Here is a 12,379-nt window from a genome sequence, read left to right as displayed (position 1 = left end):
TGAGCAGAGGCAGCAATATTGCTAAGTTTCCATCTGATACCAGAAAACAGAAACTATTTAAATTCAACACTAACAATAAAGTTCTTTTTAATAGTCAAGATTCTTAAAAATATTGTCTTTCTGGAGATCTAAATTAGTAGCAATATCCCCTCATACCCATGCTGTGCACTAGTTTTTGTTCTAAATATTAATCAGACTGGTATGGAAAAAAAATAGCATCCTTCTCAAATCTGTGTACTTAAAATCCAGAAATGTCATTGTTTCCTGAAAAAAGAAGAAGAAGAGAGGAGGAGAGGAAGAAGAAAGGAAAAATAGAAAGAAAGGAAGAAAGAAAGAAATCTTCAGAACCAAAGAGGAAAGCAACTAATTCTGCTTCCCTGGTGAAATAAGGAGGACTTAATAAAGGAACTGATATTTTTACCTGTATATTGAAAGATCTGCCTACCTTTTTCGAAGGCATTTAAAGAGGGGATTACATATCACAAGAGAGTGGAAGCAAGAAAAATGAGAGTGTTCAAAGAAAAATGAGATCCTTTGGAGGACAAACATGAGATAATGTATGAGATTTGGGGAAAAGTTTAAAGTTTACATAAATTCAAAGAAGGATTATTTTTACTGGTACTGATTCTACCTTCTGCCTGGAGTTTTGGATCTTCTCCCTGAATAACATGCATTCCTAATGGTCTAGTTTATAAGAACCCACAAAGCCACTTCAAGAGAGCCCTAGAAGATTCAATTCCATTTTCACAAGAATTATTACTTAATAGAGAACTCATAAAACGTCTTTTGTTTATTCTTTCACAGTTAAGATTCAAGTTATAATTGATGGTTCTGATGCATTGTGCAGACTCCCCTGAACACACCTGATTTCAGCCCACCAGCGGTGGACAGTTCCAAATACACTGCCAATGCCCCAGATCTTGAGTGCCCCTCTGCTTTGCTGCTTCTAGGCCTTCTCCTAAGCCACAGGAGGCCACTCACCTGTAAGTTGATCCAACCTACAAAGGTAGAGGAATTAATCCCTTGAGAGCAAACTTCTACAAGTGGAAGACAGAAGTCTTGATAAATGTCCCAGCCTTCCTATTTTGTATGGAGACAACATAATGCAGGTCCGTGGTGGGACTGAACTTCATTTGCTCACAGTGGCGACTGGATCATCAAAACTCATGGCTGGCTACTTCACCCTCTTTTCCCTTCATTTTTACCCAATCTTTTAGTTCTGCTCCTTGAAATTTCCCCTTGAATAATTTACCTACACCCATTTCCTTCTCTCGTGTTGTGCTTTTGCAAAAATTCAAATAAAACATATACTTAACTAATTACGTGCCTCTACTAATTACTTTTTTTTTTAAGTAGGCTCCACGCCCATTGTGGAGGCCAATGTGGAGCTTGAACTGCTGACCGTGAGATCAAGACCTGAGCCAAGATCAAGAATCAGAATTGCTCAACCAACAGAGCCACCCAGATGCCCCTCTTTATTTATTTTTATTAACTCCATATAATTTGCAACATCCAGCCTTTTCTATCACTTTATCTTAAAAACTGAAGAATAATTAAAAAATATGTGTTTTAAAATTTCTTGGCACTGATTACTTATAGTTAGAAGATTCACCAGTGACAGACAAAAAAACACTGAACTAAGAACCAGAAAACCCATATTTTAGTCTTAGATTTTGTAGTACCTAGTGGTGAGACTACATGAAAGCAATCGTATCTCTCTAAAACCCTACTTTCCCAATTTATTAAAATGCAGGAAATTATGTAAAATGTTATTCCTAGGCACTGATTTTATGAGCCCATGAAATTACAGAGGCAGGCCTGCTTTGGTTGAAGCTGTCAATCAGTCATGTTGCCAGGTGGTCAGTTGGTCATGGTTTGGTCATGGTCACCTGCACCTGTGGCCATGCCTGGAGCAACTTCTCCCCAGCATCCAATCCAAATCTGTCCCTTGCTTGAATAGTCCCTAATGCCTCTATAGCCTGCAGCTTTAAATATATATAATATCTGATTTGTGTAATAAGAGCTAACTCTCTTATACAACCCTCTTGGGTAACACAAATGAATATAAGTGACCATTTGTTACTCAACAGTGACTCCAAAGGTGAAGTTTCAAGACAAAAGGGACAGGGACACCCAGTGGTGGGGTGGAGCTGAGAAGCAGGAAAGGCTTCACTGCATTCTGCAAACCATCCCATGGACATGGTTGCCAATTCAGCTACACTGAATGCTGGCTCTGACAGAAGGCATTAAAAGGAGAAAGTAAAATAGTCCTTTGTTCTGAGCCTACAAATGCTGAAAGGAAATTCCTGCTCACAGCAGGTGATTAAACAAGCTTTATTAGAGGCCATTACATGAAGTCACTGGCACTGCTTTGTTGCAATAAAATGGTTCATTTTCCCATTTTCTCATTCTTTAACTTTCAAATGGTATTAATTAGATTTATCAACAATTTGGTAACACCAAACTGGCTGCCAGATCTTACAAGAACAATTTTACAACCTGTTCTCTTAAAGCAGTAGTGTAAAATTATCAGGCAAATTCTCCCTGAGACAGAGGAGAATGGATTTATGTCTTGGAAGGGGATGATGGTGTAGTTCAAAGTGTTTAACCACAAGCATGGAATTTCTTCAAAGCCACCTTCTTTTAGTTCATATGAATTTGCCTACCATTCAGTAGTAAACCTCAACTTATATTAATTTCAACATAATGTATGGAATTATTTACCAGTTCTACTATCACACCAAAATGTCTATGGAAGAATAATGTAATTTGGATTTTATGTTTGTTCTTGCACTCCTCATCTTTCTACAAGGATAAAATAGAAGTGTTCTTCTTTCTTCCAATGACGTCTTTACACTGTTCCTGTACCATATATTCAACCTAGGAGAAAGACTGTCCCATTCATTATGAAGGCTATATTTGGGCATCTGAAATCCTATACCATGTATAAACATGAATTCAAATGTCAACTCCATTATCCTTGTAAGAGAAACACAAGGATCAAAATTCACTGCCAAAGAGCAAAACTAAAAAAAGGCGTGTGTGTGTGTGTGTGTGTGTGTGTGTGTGTGTGTGTAATATTATGGTCTTTGTGTCTTCACCCTTCAGAACTCCTATATTGAGCATGATAGCTTTGCACCAGCTGAACAAGCCCCAGAATTCCTTTTTGCTGCCGGCATCTGACCTACCACAATAGGTAGGAGCAGGTTCAATGTTACCACATAATGTGCATCAGAAACATTCATTTCTTTCCCCATATTCCTTTTACTCCCTTGAACCTCACAAACTCATCCTTTTACTCTCTTCTTCCTTTTATCTTACAAACTCATTACTGTCTGCTTTAGGGTGCATTTTTTTTTTAAGATTTTAATTTTTTAAGTAATCTCTATACCGAACATGGGGCTTGAACTCACAACCCTGAGATCAAGAGTCATGTGCTCTATGGAGTGAGCCAGCCAGGTGCCCCAGGAGCACATATTTGTAATTTTGTTTCCATCCTATGTTTTCCTGTATGGTAAATACCACTGTTTTGGTGCACTGAAGTAAGGCAGAGATATTCTTCCTCCTTCCCCGTTAGCTACTCTTTTGGAATTTTGTATTAATAAAATCATTACATTTCTTTGCCTAATCAATTATTACTCTGCTACACATAAATTCAGTGAGTTTGATGGCAAAAATCTGCCAAGCACTTTGGATCTCACAGAATGGAAACCTCCATATAAATGTCTGTTATGATTTCTATTAGATGAAGACACTTTAAGGTATGTTTTATTGGCCCATTAATAAATGACTGGAGTGGTAAAGATATCTGGCTAGAAGCCCTCTTTTTTTGCAAGCACAAAAGATGTGGGTTAATGGAGCAATTAAACATACTTTTATATCCCAGGACTATAATAATATTGGGGAAAAGTAAGCGAACTACTAAAAAGAAAAGACAACTGTAAATACAGAGCAAGAACTAGAGGCTGAACTTCCATAAAAGTGATAAAGAAATATATGACACAATTTCAAACAGTTGGCAATTTACAGGGCACCAAAATTGATATCTTTATATCTTTTCTTGTCAAAAGAGATATCTTGTTTTACTGAAGAAAAAGAAATAAAGTGGAGAAAGAGTCCAACAAAAGAAGTAGACCATAGTACAGGATCAAGTCATATGGGGGAACAGCGGTCAAAAAGCATTTTAAAGAATATTAGCAGTTATCTGATCACCAGCTGCAGATATAGGAGGACTGTTGTGAAGATACAGAAGATGTGAGAGTTTGTAAAACAAAGGGCAGGTGCTGAGAACACTATCAATGCAGGGCTGAGTACTGGTCATCTTTGCATCCCTAGGATGGTGCACATTTGTTTCATGTAGTCTTTGCTCAGTGATGGGTAATATGTCCATTTTAGCATGTCCATACTTGGTGACAATAGCAGTAAAGGTGATAGAATGATTGGACTTATTGGGCAGTTTCTTGACAAAGCTAAGTTGAAGAATAGAGATCAGTGGAAGATTTATTCATCCTGATGTCAGTATCATGTACTTCTTTGCTTTTCTCCTTTTTCCTACGCAGCCTGTTTCTGAGACATCTAGTCTCCCCTCCTATCTGCCACCCTGATGCCGTCTGATGCTTCTACCATCCGGGCTCAGTGCATTTGTTATGATGATCTAACTTCTTAGCTCCTACACCCTGGAAGCTGAGGGTTCCTACAAATAGCTGCCTAACCATAAAAATCTTGTGGCATTAAAAGTTAGCTGAGACCTCAGAAGAACTTGCAGAATTTTCGTTTAATTTTTTCAGCTTCTTCTCTCAACTGCCTCAGTGACTTTTCCAAAGATCTCTGTTCTTTACTGGTCTCTATTAAAACTCCATCCTCCACACTACCAGGGACAATTTATCCCCTAATTCATGAGTTCTACATGGCTTACCCATTATGCATGAGCTCTTACCATATTCGTCCCCACCAATTACAAGCTCTGTGTATGTGTGTGTGTGTGTAAATCTTGGCCTCAACTCAGTTGCAGAGGAGTTTTGTACCCAAAGGAAACACAGTTTTTATTTCAAAACTATTGAAGAGTAATAAGTCTGTACTGAATTCCCCAGAGGAAGCCCTAGCAGGGCTATACAAATAGTAAGATGTCCCTAAGATTTTCCAAACTTCTACTAATCATTATAGCTACTGCACAAACATCTCTTATGTGTGGTTCTTAGAAAACAAAAAACAAAAACAAAAAAAAATTGCTGTGCCTTCCTCACCCAAATGATTTTCTCTCCAAGAGGAGTACCATGTCTTTCCTTATGGATCTCAAGTTTACTTGTGGACATCTCTTGCAATCTGTCCCAACAAAGGTTCTCTGTGGCAAGTCACAGAGTAAGCAAATACTCCTTCTCAGAATGGAATGAAAATCATGAGATGCTCTGAGTATTTGTGCTTCTATATCCACGCTTGTCTTTGCCTTTTCTCCTCCAGTTGTAAAAGACAATTATGCCAGCTCCTTTCAACTAACTCTGCTATTTATTCCTTTGACCACATGTCTTTCTGTCTCCAAGACATTATCCATCAGGACTTCAGTCTTCTACCTTTGTAAACAATATATTTTTTAAACTCTATAAGTTCAGTAATGAGAAAAAAAAAGTTTTAGAATGGGCAAAAGAACTGAACTGACACTTCACCAAACATGCACCAGTGACCAATAACCCCTTGAAAAGATGCTCAACGTTAAGTCATCACAGAAATGCAAATTAAAACTGCTATAAAATATCACCATGCACCTATTTGGCTAAAAATAAAAAGACTGACCATATCGAGTGTTGGTGAGGATAGGGAGGAACTGGAACTCTCACACACTACATGTAGAGTAACATAAAATGGCACAGTTTGGTAGTTTTTAAAACAAAAATGTACTTTCTGCATGACCAAACCATTCAACACCTGGATATTTATCCTAAAGAAGTGAAAGTATATATCCAAAGAAGATTTGTGCAGAAATGTTCATAGACTCTATGCATATAATAATCCAAACCCAAATGATCATTAATAAGTAAGCAGATAAACAAACTGTGATACTCAGCACTACACGAAAAGAAATTAAAGACTTATAATAACTATATCATGACTGAGTCCCACAATACTACACTGAATGAAAGAAGCCAGACCAAAAACAGAGTATGTCATGTATGAGTCCATTCATACACAATTCTAGAAAATGAAAACTAATCTACAGCAACAAAAAGTGAATCAGCAGTTGCCTGGGAGTTACAGGGGGTGAAGAACAAGGACAGTAGTGCGTGTGTGTGTGTGTGTGACTTCTGTGTTTCTCCTTTACTCTCACGCTGCTACTGCACTCACAAGACCTTTGACACCAGCTATATGGGTTTTGCACACATCTGGCAATTCTGCAACACTAGCTGGGTGCCTTATATTTCAGTGCAGTCCTGGTGCTATCTATGTGGAGTTACCATCAGGTACCACAGGTTAAGGATTCAATTCCACAAGACTTTTCTCTCTTGGGATGCCAATATCGAGTCCCAGGATGTCACCTGTAATTCTGACCAGGGGGCTATAAGTGAAGGTCCTTATGGCCCTCTCTTTGGATTCCGTAGTTTTCTAGAATGGCCCAGAGAAGTCAAGGAAATGCTAAGTTACATTTACTGGTTTCTTATAAAGGATATACTAAAAGATACAGATAGGATATAGCCAGATAAAGAAATGCATAGAGTAAGGTATATGAAAAGGGACATGGAGCTTCCATGTTCTCTCTCTGGGCCACTCTCCCACAATACCTCCATGTGTTCACCAATCCTAGAAGCTCTCCAAATCCCTTACTATAGGGATTTTAAAGGAGGCTTCATCATGTAGGCATGACTGACTATTAACTTCCTCTTCTCCTCTTTGCCCCTCTCTAGAGAATGTGGGTGGACTGATACTGAAAGCTCTAAGCTTCTAATCATGACTTGGTCTTTCCAGTGATAAGCCCCCATCTGGGAGTCTACTAAGAGTTGCCTCATTAGAACCAAAGACACTCCTATTACCCAGGACATTTCAAGGGATCTAGGAGTTCTGTGTCAGGAACCCAGGTCAAAGACCAAATATAAGAACAAAGATGCTCCTACTGCTTTTATTCTTTAGGAAATTGCAAGGTTTAGGACCTCTGTACCAGGAACCAGGGGCAGAGACCACTATATACATGTTTTTCTATTATCTGATTAAACACACACACGTCAAAACTTATCAAAACTGTACTTTAATATGTACATTTAAGTTAATATCAGTTATACTTCAGTAAATCTATTAAAATTTTCATATGCATGCTTTCGCATTTACTTCTTAACCCATTAAAATTTTATTTCTCTCCTTATAACTTTGAGAAAGTTTTAAGAAGATCTTTGTTAATATTCGAGTTGTTATCTAGCTATATCTACATATTTTAAATCTTTATTTTACCAGACCTCTCCAGTACCTTTGACTATGATAATTCTGACTTCCAGAATTCCTTTAACTCTGCTGACAAGTCTCTGAGAGTTTCTGCTCTGTCTTCTGTATGTACTCCCCCTTTCTCTTCCAATTTCTGAATGTAACTGTTTCCCAGGATTTCACTGACACCTCACCTCAATCTTAACATTATTCCTGAATATTCTCCTGGCCTCTCATCGACCCAACTGTCTCAAAGACACAGGTGACCCACATTTACATCCCTAGCATGAGACACACACTAATCTTCAAAGAGTTATTTCCAAATGTTTGATGGACATCTCCACTTTCATTTCCCAAAAAAAAGTGAACACAACAAAGGAAACATTGAAATCATCTTCACTCTTAAAGCCATTCTCCAGAACCAACAGTTTTTTAAAAAATAAAATTCCCAAAAAAAAAAAAAAAAAAAAAAAAAAAAAAAAAATTGCCCACCTCTCCCCCAGGAATCAGCCTTGAGTTATCCTCTGAAGTTACTTCCTCATCATTTCTTGCTTATGTTAACTGAAACAGCCTCCTAAGTAACCCCCTGCTTCTAACCAATTCCCCATTGAGTCCATGCTTGACACAATGGCTGCCATTTTTGTTCTTGAGATGAAAACCCTTCTGGGGTGCCTTTTTAACCACAATAGGAAATGCAAACATCTTATCCTGGTAATCAAGACAAAATCTTCAAAGATCTGGATGTATCTATCTTGTTACCAAACATCTACATTTACTTCTACCACAAACACTCTTCTATGCTAATCTCAAACAGCTTTTAGTTCTGTGCACACATCATGCGACATATGGCACCATTTTATTATTACCATTATCCTTCCTGCCTCAAATTCTCTTTCTTATTCTACTTTTCTGGATAACTGCTGCTTGCCTGCTAAGATTTAGAACAGATCATTCTAAATTACTGAAATCATTACTTATTTACTTATTTGCTGACTCATATATCAGAAGACTATGCCGTCTATAGAGTTTTGGAGTTGGTAGAGGGGAGGAAAAAAAGACTGACAAATGAAAATTGTCATGTAATTGAAATGTTGGTGAAGACATAATATCTAAATGGACTTAGTAACAACTTAAAGATACAACCAAACTTAAAGGAAGTTAAAGAACTTGAGTTAAGGTGAAGGAATGATGGGGGTGAGTTCTAATGCCAATAGTATTTGTGAATCCTGAAGCTGAATGCCCTCCCTGAGCTCTGAGAGTCTAGAGATAAGAAATTGACTTCATGGGTCTGTGTACTTTACGTTATCTTTGGTTTGAAGGAAGTTTAATTCTGGCACTCATAAAAAGCAAAACAACTATATGGAGCCATATAAACTTACTAAAAGATACACTTGTTAAAAGCATACCCAGTCTTTTGCAAAAGGTACAAAGATGGAGCTAAAAAACAATGAACTAATTAGGTTTTAAATCAGCTTGCTAATACACCTGAAACTTACGTAACACTGTATGTTAACTAACTGGAATTAAAATAAAAACTTTAAAAAATTAAAAATTAAAAAATAAATAAAATAAGGCAGGTTGCCAGTATCAGGGATTGCTCTATAGCTTCTGACAGCCCTTTATCAAGTAACTTGTGTTCTCATTTATCCATTTTGACTACTTCCACTGTTTTCCTATTTTATTGTTAAATTTTGACCAAATTTTGAGAGTATGTAAAATAATAAAACTTACTTTCTACTCATAAGGAACCTACAGTTTAGAAGAGGTAAATGCCTTTAGTGTCTTTATTTCCATTTGTTCTCAGCTAAATTGAATTCAGTCTTAGATCAGGTTTGTTTAGGATTGTATAGATAGGTATAAATAACAATGTAATCAGCTATACAGATTAATATATTTTATGAAGACAGTGATACAGGCAGTGATGTAGATTAGAGTAGAATTATAAAAAGGTGCATAAAATTATCTGAGTTGGAGACTCTGTCACGGCTAGAAAGAGGTAAGGCTTCAAAATATGTTATACATTAATCTTAAGAGCCAAGGGAAAATGTAGTAGAGATTGTTAACATTTTTTTCTGATATCCACTTTCCCTGTCTTTCTTATTTACAAATCTCCACAATTATATACTGACCAAGGAACACATTTCAAAGCCTCTTTTGCAAATGGAGTTGCCAATGAGATATAACGGGGTAGACGGATCCTTTTTTGACCATAGAGTAGGCTCTCCCAGGCTAGAGATTATCCCTTTCAACCTCCCTTCTTACCAAGCCCTCCTTATACTTGCTTTCAGCACAGACATTATTATAGGAACCCCAGCAGCTACCACAGACCATGAAGAGAGCTTGAAAATCTCTACAAATTTCTGGTGAAGCAAAAGCTAAAAGGAGCATGCCTCCCCTGGGGGCTGCGGTGTTACCATAGTTTGAGATTATTTTTAGGTTGAGCTAAAGAAGCCTCCATCTTGTCTAATGTTGAGGTTAATTTGAGGTTTTATTTCATATATATAACATTTAATCCTAAAAGTACCCATATAGGAAGAGGATAACAAGTTCAGGTAAGAGTCAAAAAATTCACCTGACCAGGTCAGACACACACTGTCCCTGACGAGTACTGACACAACTCCATTTCCAGCCTTCCCTTTGCAATTATAACTCATTTAAAATGTCCTTAGACTTGTTTAACACGTAGCCTCCAAATGCAACTCTTCGTTATTGACATCCATAATAATCAAGACAACTCTTCCACAGAGAACAACTAAAAATTATAGATTCAAAAATAATAATTAAAGACATTAAACAGCTCTCAGTGCAATCTAGATTCAGGGACAAAGATCTCGAGAAGAAAAAGGCACATTTGGGTGGGCCTGACAGAATTCATTTCTTTTCGAGACATTCCTTCTGAGCCAAGGGTCTGATGTTGATGGACAAACTTGGGAGTCCCCAGGTGAAATTCTGAAATGGCCTCAATACACAGAGGACAAGGAGAGTCCGAAGAGAGACAAAGGACTCCAGATTGGTAGGTGGTAGGTTTAATGAGCAAGGGGAATTACCTATGAGGCTTGTCTTGGCCACAAGCCAGATCTCTGTACCCACCTGCCAGAATCTTAAAAGTTTATATAGAGGCCTTCACAGATTTCCATCACAAATATAATGTCCTCATGGTCCAACCATACTTGATTCGCTTAAAACTACATCTTTAAATTGGCTCCAGCTATGGGAGCATAAATTTGTTTCCTGTTGGTTTACTTAAGCACAACTATCCCATCACCAGAATACTATTATTTGTAGGCAGAAATCATCACTGTGCACTGTCCTCATACTGCTTGCCGAAATGGGCAAAAACCCCGGGGCACCAGACAGAAAAACTGGGATATGGGACAGGTGGAAACACTTTCTTTCAAATGAGGCTGGTGCTCCGGAGTGCGTGAGAGCAAGAGCCCCACGAGCTGCCCACTGACCGGAACCAGCTGGAAAGGGAGTGTAAACAAAGATGGTGCCTCCTAAAAAAAAATAAATAAAAAAAAAAAAAAGGGAAGAAAGAAAGAAAAAAAGGAAAAGAAAAAAAATAAGAAAAGAAGTAAAATGAAAAAAGTAAAGAAAAAAAAGAAAAGAAAAGAAAAACAACACAGAAAAAAGGCACGCCAAAAAAGCGCGAGGCTTTAGGGAAGCAGGGAAGATGTGAGCAGGAAAGGTGACTCCCTTGAGCTCGGTCTTGGTGAGTCTCCCAGCCCCCGCTGCCCCTCAGGCCAATGCTCGCCTCTAAATTACCAAATGAGCCCCTTTCTCAAGAAGTCTGGGCGCTTTGAAAAAGGGCAGCTTCTGTACTGGGCCCTGGCTGGGCGCTCCTGCATGCGGTGGCTTTCGGAGCAGTTTCTCAGTCTGCAACAGCGTCCTGTGGCCCCTGCCTGGGAGCCCCACTGGTCTGCAAAGTCACGGGTTTTGGGGCCTCGTCCTTCAGGTGCTGGTCTTAAACTTGGGGTAGTCCAAGAGAAACAGGAACCCTTAGTGCCTCAGGGAGAAGCTTCAAGTTTTGAATGACCTCCCCCTTCTGGGTCTGTGCAAGGGCTGGCCCTTAAGGTGAGACTGTGACTTTTCTTACCTGTGACCACATGGTTTCTCTCCGGTTTGCTGACGCGAAGGGGCAGCTCCGCCAGTTTTAAGGTTTTTCTGGGAGGAAATGGTTGCATATATAACTGAATTCGGTGGTTCTGCAGGAGCTTAGCTTAGCTCTCCGTACGTCGCCATCTTGAACCGGACAACGTGGCCCTTATCGTAGGGGGTGGGGTGGGGGAGAAGGCCCAGAGGAAATAATCTGTGGGAATGACTCCTCCAGAGCCTCCTCTTGGACTGTGCAGCCCTGTGTTGATTGCTGTTAATAGCTGAACATGTCGTTTTATATAGTCTGTCCATATTTTGTAGTTACTTTATGGTAGAAAGGTAAGTGTGCTATCTTGTCCATAACCAAAGTTTTATTGATTTTTTTTTAAGACTTTATTTATTTGGAAGAGAGAAAATGAGTGGGGAGAGGGAGAAGCAGGCTCCAAGCTGAGCAGGGAGCCAGACATGGGGCTAGATCATGACCTGAGCCCAAGGTACACCCTTAATCAACTGAGCCACCCAGCCCCCTCCCCAGTCTTACTTAATAATTGAATACATGAATAAATCTTATGCTTATCCTCTGTGTGTGTTTGTTTATTTTTAAGCAGGCTCCAGACCCAAGTGGCACTCGAAATCACAACCCTGAGATCAAGAGTCTCATCCACTACCTACTGAGTCAGCCCATGTTGCTTTTTCTTTTTTTTCTTAAACCTAAAAAGTAAGATTTCAAAATGTTTTTATCTCTAGTTTATCTTCTTCTTTTTAGGATCAACATCTAAAATAAAGAACTCTTGGGGCACCTGGGTGGCTCAGTGGGTGAAAGCCTCTGCCTTTGGCTCAGGTCATGATCCCAGGGTCCTGGGATGGAGCCCAGCATCAGGAT

This window comes from Mustela erminea, chromosome 14 (genome assembly GCF_009829155.1).
Source record: "Mustela erminea isolate mMusErm1 chromosome 14, mMusErm1.Pri, whole genome shotgun sequence".
Taxonomy (NCBI): domain Eukaryota; kingdom Metazoa; phylum Chordata; class Mammalia; order Carnivora; family Mustelidae; genus Mustela; species Mustela erminea.
The sequence above is the reverse complement of the archived record's forward strand: the minus strand, read 5'-3'. Positions refer to the sequence as shown.